The sequence below is a fragment of the Molossus molossus genome, unplaced genomic scaffold (genome assembly GCF_014108415.1).
Source record: "Molossus molossus isolate mMolMol1 unplaced genomic scaffold, mMolMol1.p scaffold_m16_p_12, whole genome shotgun sequence".
Classification (NCBI taxonomy): domain Eukaryota; kingdom Metazoa; phylum Chordata; class Mammalia; order Chiroptera; family Molossidae; genus Molossus; species Molossus molossus.
The window spans coordinates 57847384-57857907 of NW_023425347.1; the positions used below are offsets into that span (position 1 = coordinate 57847384).

The 10524-nt window shown below is 43.4% G+C and overlaps 1 pseudogene; it reads left to right on the top strand.

Annotated features, from left to right (window-relative positions):
- The first annotated feature begins 4851 nt into the window (after positions 1 to 4851).
- On the top strand, positions 4852 to 6091 carry LOC118626763 (annotated as a pseudogene).
- Positions 6092 to 10524: the final 4433 nt, after the last annotated feature.

The window sequence follows — 10524 nt, forward strand, 5'->3', positions numbered from 1 at the left end:
CTTGCTTTGTGAGTGGACACCTAATGATCCTGAGCCCCTCTGTCTATATAAATAGAAATGATAATGTCAGGCAACACTGAGTAATTCATATGACATACATAATTGTCACCACTTACTGAACCTATTTTAAAGGAATAGAATGATGCCTTTCAGCATTGGTGAGGTCCTGGAATCTGCAAGGGGTTCTTCAACTTGAGTTATAGTGGGGTTACACCTTGAGTAAAATACCAGTAGACTCAGATGTTCTTTTACAGAGGGAAGAAAAGATGTGTTCTTTGGACATTGTTCACCTACATTCTCTTATCTCCAGTATCATTTTTGTTAACTGTAGCTACTCTGTAATAAAGGCCAAACATGTCTCTTTCCTCAAGGAAGTCTCACCAGCACCTTCACAGCACTGAGACTCCTTATGTAACGGGAGGCTGCAGTGGTGCAGATTTTGTTTTTGTCCCTTTTTAATCTAAATTCTCTGGAGGTATTTAATAAATTTAGAAATGTTGCTGTGAGGCAGCTGATCTGTCTACTTTCAGCCCAAATTAAAGTTAATTGCAGCAATCACTGCACACAACAGAATGTTGCTTTTAACCTGTCAGTGTTATCAGAATATGCCAAACACGTGGAGATTAAAACTTGAAAAATGATTAAGGTTAGAGCTATTTGGATTGCTTATGCCAAAGAAAAACATTGTTTTACCAGAACACTTTAGAAAGTGTACAGTGTTTGGACTTTTAATCATGCGAGCTAAGTTTATACAGGGGTGGGCACAAGTAAGTTTACAGTTGTTCGTATTAAAGAAAGACATGAAGGTTTTGATTATTACAATAACTCTATTAATGCAAAAGACTATCACAGTGCAACTGAAAACCTACTTTTGCCCTCCCCTGTATTATCACTGCCCAACCTTTCTGCGCCTGGAACATAATAGTAGTCAAAAGATATTCCCGCTAGACTGGGAACACTAGGTTAATAGGAATATGAATTAGTCTGAGATCAAGTAACTTTCTGTGTTGGATAATTAGGAGTTGGCTTCCAAACATGATTCCAGCCTTAATTATTGTCTGCAGGAGGTAAGTGAGGAAATGAGCCTATGTTGATTTAGTCAAGTCCCTGATCGTCCCAGTGCTTAGAACAGTGCCTGGTACAGCATAAGAATTTCGTGAGCATGGATGTCTTCCCTTGGAACGGGTGAGGAATGGGTGATTGCTGGAGGTGGTTCTTGCAAAAACACCGGCTAGTAGATCCTTAGAAACAATAAGAAGGAAGTGGGTGGGTGGGTGTGGGGGCTACTAGATTACCTAACAACTGTCGAATGTAGTTTCCTGACCTGATTAGCTCAATTAATCCTCATAACCACCCTGTAAGCAAGGAAATTAGCCACCATTTCAGTGATAAAGGTCTTTCCTGCTCTAGGTATAGGTTGCTAACCTTTCAGTTGTTAACAGGAAGCTTTAGCTAAACAGTGTGCTCTCTGCAGAACTCAGGCTAATCTCTGATTCAACCTTTTACTATCCACCCACCACCCAATTAACCAATGGCTGCTACACAGGGCAATACTTAAGCTTATGGACTTTAGGATCAGACAAATCTGCCACTTAGTGTGGGCAAGCTCTTAGTGTTCTAGTTTCCTCATTCTTAAAATGAAAATCTCTCCCTCATATGGTTGTTGTAGGATTAAATAAGATTATATATTTCACAGCGTGTGGTACATAGTAAATATTTAATAAATGAGGTGATTGTTTTTAAGATTCTTACATTTCTCATCTCGCGTGCTCAGTACTGCCACTTATTCATCCTTATCTGATACACGACGAGACAGGGTTAGAGAAGTCAAACAATGAGACTGCTCACACGGCGAGCAAGCGGTGCGGTCAGGGCCGGGCCGCCGGTCTCTCTCACTCTCACAACTGCCCTTCTGGAGTATTTGTTTGAATCAAAAAGAAGAATCAAAATTACAAAGGTCTAATGACTTCATTTTTAAAAACAATATTCTATTGAAGTGTACATAAAATGCCCAAATCTTAAGTGTAAAACTCGGTGAATTTTCACACGTGTATTCACCCGGTTACTCACCACCCAATTCAAGATAAAGAACGTTTGCAGCACTCCCAAGAGTTTCCTGTGTTCCTTCCCAGGCAGGACCCACCCTCACAGGTAACTACTCCTCTGTGACTATCGCCCTGGACTAGTTCTGCCCGGTTTTGAACTCCACGTGGATGGAATCATGGTATGCTCTCTTTTGTGATTGGCTTCTTTCACTCATCATTATTATCATATCACCTTATATGAATATGCCCAAAGTATTTATCCACACTCTTGTCAGACACTTAGTTTGTTTCCTACTTGGGGCTATTATGAACAGCGTTGCCACAAACACTTGTACACAAGTCTTTTGTGAGACATTAAAAATAATAGGCAGGAGTGGCATTTTTGGATTTCAGTACATGCCTCTCTTTAACTTTAGTAGATACTATCTAACAGTTTTCTAAACTGGTTAATTGACAACTAGGAGAATTACAGTTGCTCCACATTCTCACCAACACTTGGCATTGTCAGTCTTTTTTTTATTAGCTGGCCTCCATGTTTAAAGAAGATGGAATGTAGCTATCAGTGTGGCTTATAGAGGAAAACCAGACCAATGGGTGGAAGTTACGGGATAGTTCCAGTCCAGCATAAAATGTCTCTCTTACCATTAGATGGCCCGTAAAATAGAATAAGTTCTCTTTCTGCCACCAGCAAGACTTAAGCAGGGGCTGGAGATCCATTCGTTGTGGTCATTTCAGGGGGGCTCCCTGGCATCAGGAAATGTTGTTTATAAAAGTTCTGTGTGCCCATCCAAACAACACTATTTTGACTCAGCATGGACTAGCAAACCTCTTGAGTGGAAAGAAACCTCTAACGTGGAAGTAGGGTACAGACTGACAACCCTCAGAAGGTGGGGTAGTGGGGGGGAGGGAAGAGATAAATCACAGAATTTATATGCATGTACGCATAACCGATGGACATGGACAACAAAGCTGGGGACGGGGTGGGAGGATGGGGAGGAGGGTGTCAATGGGGAAAAAAGGAGAAATGTCTGTAACAAAAATAAATTAATAAAAAAATAAAAATAAACTAAAAGAAAATAAAGAATCTAAGTTAGCCTCTTCCTCATTTTATAGACATTATTGATGCCTAGCCCTCTACTCTTTCCCTGATACCCTCCACTAACTGTGAAGGGCATATTTTCCCCTCTGAAGAGTTTATATAGTGGCTCCTTGCGAGGTCAGAAGGACCTGCTTTGCCTTGCCGATTCCCAACTAGCCTCCTGTGGAAAGATTAGTTTGTGGTTTCCTAAAATGAGTTCTTTCATGTTATTTGATTTCTTCATTTGCTGTTTTGCTCTTGCTCAGATTAAATTCTTATGGACTTTCCCCCACTCTGGGCTTTTCCACAGAGCGTAAGAATATCTGACAAGCGTGCCTATCAGATTTTCCCCATCTCTGTCCATTCACGTCAACTTTAGTGAGCATTGAGCCCTGCCTGCTTCTGCTGCCTGAATTAAAACCTTCGTTTGCAGGTCCGACCACACCCAAACCCTGGGCCAATACAAAGCAGACCTGGAAGGCATTAGCCTTCTCTCTCTAAGAAGCAGTGGTATCTGGAAATGTTCACTATTTATGTCCTCAGCAAATGCTGGGCCTTAGAATGATTTAGCTCCAGGAGTGTCTGATGAAACATCAGGCTCTTTCTTTTTTTTTCAAAGCTCGCGTTTTCTTTCTTTCTTTTTTTTCTTTATTGATTTTAGAGAGAGAGGAAGGGAGAGGGAGATAGAAATATTGATGACAGAGAACATTGATTGGCTGTCAGGCTTTTTCTTATTCAGCCTGTGTTTGTGAAAGATCATTAGTCTGCCTACCTTTTCTGCCTAGAGTCTTGTGATAAGCAGAATAGTCCTCTTCTCCCACCAAGAAGTCCATGTTGTAATCCTCAGAACCTGGGAATATGTTACCTTATTGACAACAAGGGCTTTGCATATGTGATGAAACATCTTAAAACGGGAAGATTATCCTGGATTATGTAGGCAGGCTCAATACAATCACAAGAGTCTTTATAAGGGAAGAAGGGAGGCAGCAGAACCAAAGATGAGATGACCGAAGCAGAGGTCAGAGACAGGAGATATTCACAGATTCTGTGCCACTGGCTTTGAAGATGGAGCAAGGTGCTAGGAGCCAAGGAAGCAGGTGGACTCTAGAAGCTGGAAAAGAAGGAAAGAGATTCTTCCAGAGCCTAGAGAAACACAACTCTGCGGATACCTTGATTTTAGCCCAGTAATACACATTTTAGATCAATAACCTCTAGAACCGTAAGATTATAAAGGTGGGTTGTTTTCAGTCACCTGGTTTCTGGTAATGTTATAGCAGCAAAAGAAAACCGATACGGTTGTTATGTTCAAAGTGCAATATGCTTCAGACAGCATATTGATGGATCATCTTTTTCCCCCATTCTGCTTAATCTCTGTCTTTTAATTGATATACTTAGACAAGTTACACTTTAGTCACTGGCATGTTAGGGTTTAGTCTGCCATTTTATTACTTGCTTTCTGTTTTCTCCTCATTTCTCATTTTCTTTCTCTCTTTTGCCTCCTGGGCATTAGCTGAACATTTTTTAAGAGTTGATTTTCTGGCCAGGGCGACAAGCAGTTTTTGCTCAGGGGATCTGAGGCTGGGCTGCAGCGTGGGGTTCCCCAGGTGGACCAGCGGGGCTGCAGCGTGGGTCAGGTCCTCTGGCTTTGCCCCCTCACCGATGGCTCTGCTGGCTGGCACAGGAGTTTCACCCAGAGCCTCCTCAAGTAATGGGACGAATGCTCTCTGAGTTGTTCAGAGTGGTGGTCATGGTCCTGGAGGTGGCAATAAAGATGACAGGACAAGAAAAAGGAATATGAACCTCCCGTACCAACCAGAGTGGTAGAAGAGAACAAAGGGACCAGAATCTGCCAGCAAACTGCCACGGGGACACGTCACACTGCATGCTGGTTAAAATGACTGACATTAGAGAGGACTGAAGACCATCTTCTCACGGGGGAAGGATTCACTAGAAATCAGGAACAGATGAAGGCTTTAGAAGAAAAGTAAGAGGATGGAAAATCAAAGGTGGATGATCTGAGGGACCCCAGTGTAGGCGGGAACCCTGGAAGAGATTATTGATGACAATCACACCACTGTGTCTACATCTCTGGGCTGAGAACACTACTCAGCATTCTTTCACGTGTGGCCAAGGGCCTGCTGGAACTGGGCTGCTCCATCCTGCTCAGCCACAAGCTGCCTGCTGTGATGGGGTGCTGATGGTTGACACGGATGCCTTGATCACAGTGATGAAGATGGAAAGGGCCCCACTGGAGACCTACGCAGACACTGGGGGGTTGGACAGCCAAATCCAGGAAATTAAGGAATCTGGAACTTCCTCTCACTCATCCTGAATATTATGAAGAGATGGGAATGATGTCCCCAATGAGGGCCATTCTCTGTTATCCACCTGACACAGGTAAAACCTTATTAGCCAAAACAGTAGCAAACCAAACCTCAGCCACTTTCTTGAGAGTGGTTGACTCTGAACATATTCCGAAGTACTTAGGTGATGGGCCCAAACTCGTTTGGGGGTTGTTTAAAGGTGCTAAAAGCACATGCAACATCCGTTACGTTTATTGATGAAATTGATGCCATTGGGACAAAAAAAATATAACTCAATTCCCATGGTGAGACAGAAATTCAGCAAACAATGTTGGAATTGTTGAACCAGTTGAGTATGATTCAAGGGGAGATGTAAAAGTCATCATGGCCACAAACGAAATAGAAACTCGGGGTCTAGCACTTACAGACCAGGCTGCATAGACAGGAAGACCAGGTTCCCCATGCCCAATGACAGGACCGAGAAGCTCATTTTTCAGATCCACACAAGCAGAATGATGCTGGCTGATGATGTGACACTGGATGACCTGATCGTGGCTAAAGATGACCTTTCTGGTACTGACATCATGGCAATCTGTAAATAAACTGGTCTGATGGCCTTGAGAGAATGTAGAAGGAAAGTAACAAATGAAGACTTTAAAAAATCTAAAGAGCCCTGGCCAGTTTGGCTCAGCGGTTGGAGCGTCGGCCTGCGGTCTGGAGAGACCCGGGTTCGGTTCCCGCTAAGGGCACGTACTTCGGTTGCAGTTTGTCCCCGGCCCTGGTTGGGTTGTGCGGGTGGCAGCCACTCGATGTGTCCCTTCACGTCGATGTTTCTCTCTCTCTCCCTTCCTCACTCTCCCTCTCTATCTGTACAAAAAATGGAAAAATATCCTCGGGTGAGGATAAAAAAAAAAAAAAAAAAAATCTAAAGAAAATGTTCTTCGTAAAAAACAAGAAGGCACCCTGAGGGGCTCTATCACTAGCAAACCTCAGTTGCCTTCAAGGAAATGGTTGGGAGTGCCTGACCCCTTGGAGGGATGAGGTTGGGGGAGTTGCCCAGAGGAACCCACGCTCCAGTTGGTCTTCATTAGCAACAATCCTGTGCACCGTGCTCCTTTCTCAGAGGGATGTGTGGGACACTCCATGAGCAGTGCTCTCTTCCCAAGAAAGTGTGCTCTGTCTCAAGAAAAAAAAAAAAGATTTTTCTTCATTTGCGATGGTTTTGAGCATATCACCCTGAATGTTTTTCTTTAGTGGTTGCCCTTGACGTTACAATATACAGACATAACATCATGTCCACTTGTATCAACATTTTACCATTCTGAATGAAGTATTGAAAGCTTGCTCCCATTTAGGTCTCTTTAGCTTTTCCACTTTATTTTTTTATTAAATATTTAGAGAGAGCGGAAGGGAGAGAGAGATGGAAACATCGAAGTGGGAGAGAAACATCGATCGGCTGCCTCCTGCACATGACCCACTGGGGATCAAGCCTGCAACCTGGGCATGTGCCTGACTGGGAATCAAACCCAGACCTCTCAGTCCCTGGGACGACACTCAGTCTACTGAGTCACACTGGCCAGGCGCTTTTCCACTTTTACAATGGTACAGTACCCATAGGAAACTAATATAGGCCTCAAAACCCCATTTCACACATGTCTTCTCATGTGGGCTTGGGAGTTAAACTTCCTGGGTTCAGATTCTACCTCGAGACTTAGTGTGCGACCTGGGCCAAGACACCTCACCCTCTCTAAGCCTCAGTTTCCTCATCTAGTAAATTGGAGATGAAGTAATAATACAAAATTACGCATGAAACCATTTCTACTTATTTTTTCTCAGAACCTTTTTGCAACATTTTCAAAATTGTTCTCATTTTCATTTCAAAATAATAATAATAGGCTTTAGTTTTTAGAGCAAGTTTAGGCTCACAGAAGAATTGAGAGGAAGGTACAGAGATTTCTCATCTACCTCCTGCCCCCACGCATGCATAGCCTCGTTCATCGTCTGCATTAGGGTTCACTCTGGTGTTGTACACTCTGTGGGTTTGATACTATAATGTGTTCCCCATTATAGTATCATACAGAGTATTTTCACTGACCTAAAAATCCGCTATGCTCCACCTATTCATCCCTCTCTCCCCCAACCCCTAGAAACCAGTGATCTTTTTACATTCTCATCGTTTTGCCTCTTCCAGAGTATTGTACAATTGGAATCATAAGGTATGTAGCCTTTTTCACACTGGCTTTTTTCACTTAGTAATATTCATTTAAGTCTCCTCCTTGTCTTTCCATGGCTCAATAGCTTATTTGATTTTAGAGCTAAATGATAATCCATTGCCTGGATGCACCACCGATTATACATCTATGTGACCCGTCCCGCAGGCTGAGCAACGAGGACTCTAGAGGGGGAGTGAGGATGAGGAGGGACAAGAGACAGGAGAAATGGAGACAAGACAGGGCTCTGATCAAGTCTTGTTTATTCTGGGGAGATCCACAGTATTTATAGGGCAAGAGGCAGAAAAACAAGAACATTTCTTACCAAGCGATAAGTTTGTGGTAACCACCCTGAAGCAATTTCAGGCAAATATCACATAAATATCCCAGGTGGAACAAAAGATAAACAGAGCATAACTGGCTGAGTAAATGGTTACTTAAAGGAATGCAGAAACATTGTATGCAGAGATGCAGAGATATCCTGCCTTGGGGCAGGAGATGGCAGAGCAGATTTTAGCAAAATGGATGCCATGCAAACAGTCTCCCACATCTATGCACCTACTGAAGGACATGGTGGCTGTTTTCAAGTTTTGGTAATTATGAATAAAGCTGCTATGAACATCTTTGTGGAGGTTTTTGTGTGGACATAAGTTTTCAAAACCTTTGGGTAAATACCAAGAAGCATGATCGCTTGACCATGTGGTTAGAGTATGTTCAGTTTTAGAAGGAACTATTAAACTGTCTTCCAGAGTGGTGTATGGTTTTACATTTTCTTTTTCTTTTTTTTTTTTTATCCTCACCCGAGGACATTTTTTCATTTTTTTGTTCAGATAGAGTGAGAGGGGGAGAGAGAGAGAAACATTGACATGAAAGAGACACATCGAGTGGCTGCCACCCACACGACCAACCAGGGCTGGGAACAAACTGCAACCAAGGTACGTGCCCTTAGGGAGAACCGAACCTGGGTCTCTCTGGACCATAGGCCGACGCTCTAACCACTGGGCCAAACCGGCCAGGACTGGTTTTACATTTTCACCAGAAATGAGTGAGGGCTCCTGGCGCTCCACATCCTCCTCAGTGTTTGCTGTTGCCCGTGCATAGTGGTATCTCACTGGGTTTTCATGTTTATTTCTCTGCTGCCGTACGATGTGGAACATCTTTCCATGTGGTTGTTTGCCATCAGTGTATCTTCTTTGGTGAGGTGTCTGTTAAGGTCTTTGGCTCATTTTTAAATTGGGTTGTTTATTTTCTTATTGTTGAGTTTTAAGAGTTCTTTGTGTACTTCAGATAACAGTCCTCTATCAGACGCGACTCACGCAAACATGTTTTCCCTGTCTGTGTCTTGTCTTCTCGTTCTCGCTCGTGTCTTTCACAGAGCAGACATTTCTTATTTTAATGAAGTCCAACCTATCCATTATTTCGTTCATGGATTATACTTTGGTGTTGTATCTAACACCAAACTCATTGCCAAATTCAAGGTCATCTAGATTTTCTCTCTGTTATCATCTAGGAGTTTCCTGGTTTTCCATTTAGCTCTGTGATCCATTTTGAGTTAACTTTTGTGAAAGGGGTAACGTCTGTGCCAAGATGCATTTGTATGTGGCTGTCCACTTGTTCCAGCACCATTTGTAGAAAACTCATCTTTATTTTAAAACTTACTTCTCCTGTGTTCCTTATGGCAGGAAATAACAATACATCTACCAAGAAAGAAACTAGAAGTTTTTTTTGATGCTGTCTTCCCTCTACCTTCAATGGATCACCAAGTTTTTAAATTCTACCTCAGACATACTCTGACATCATTACTTCATCCTCACTGTTGTTTCATGTCCCTGAACTTCTCCTATCCTGTGATAAGCTCCTGCCTGACTACCTGGCCGAATCCCACTTCCCCCTCACTTCACCGTTTCTGCTTACACCAGGATGATCTTTCTGAAAGGCAAATCTGATCATCTCTGTCCTGCTTAAAACCCTCCAGAAGCTCTCTCTTTCATTTAAGATAAATCCAAATCCCTTCCCCTGGCCTAAAAGGCTTATCTTGATGGAGTCCCAGCCGCCACTACCACCTCCTCTCTCCCTTCGCAGTCAGGACTTGTGAGATGACCCCTTGAGATGACAGGAATATGCCCTGATCCTTTATTCTGAGACATTTGCTAACGGCTGCTCTGTTCTGAAAGACTCTGGTCACCACTTCTATGTACCTTTACAGGTTTTTGAAGACATGGCTGGAGGTCAGAAGTCCGATCAGGTCTCACTAGGCTAAAATGAAAGTATCCGCAGGAATGTGTCCTACGGAGGCTCTGAGGGAGAATCCATTTCCTTGCCTTTTCCAGCTTCTCTTTAAATCGGGTTAGATGTCACTCTTGTGTCCTGTCGTCCCCAGTGCTCCCCCTGGCATGGCATTGAAGATTATTATTGAGATGATCTCTTTTAAAAACAATAATACTACCAGTTAAGGTAGTTGATGTTGGTCTTACTGCGATACATTACAAACAAACATGAAGGAAGGGAGCGGAACAGGCATCTGTGCACTCAGCCCTGAAACACGCTAGTGATGTTCCCACATTTGTTTCAGATTTCTCTTTTCTCTCTCGGGCAGTAAAAGGTTTGATGTCGCTGAAGTTCCCCCTGCCCCAAACCTTTCTCCACCTTCCATCCCTGAAGGTGAACACTCACCCGAGTTAGCGTGGAAAAGGTTTTTACTCATCCGTCTCCCTCACTGAACACTCGGCACCATGAGGACAGGCAGGAAAGCTGGGTGTTGCTTTGCTGTGATCTCTCTCCCCGTTGCCAGGATCAGCCCAGGGCTTGTCAGCAAATGGCCGTGGGCAGCTGGCCGGGCACAACCAGCCTCGGCTTGATGTCTTTCCCTTGGCTCCTTCAGAAGCAGC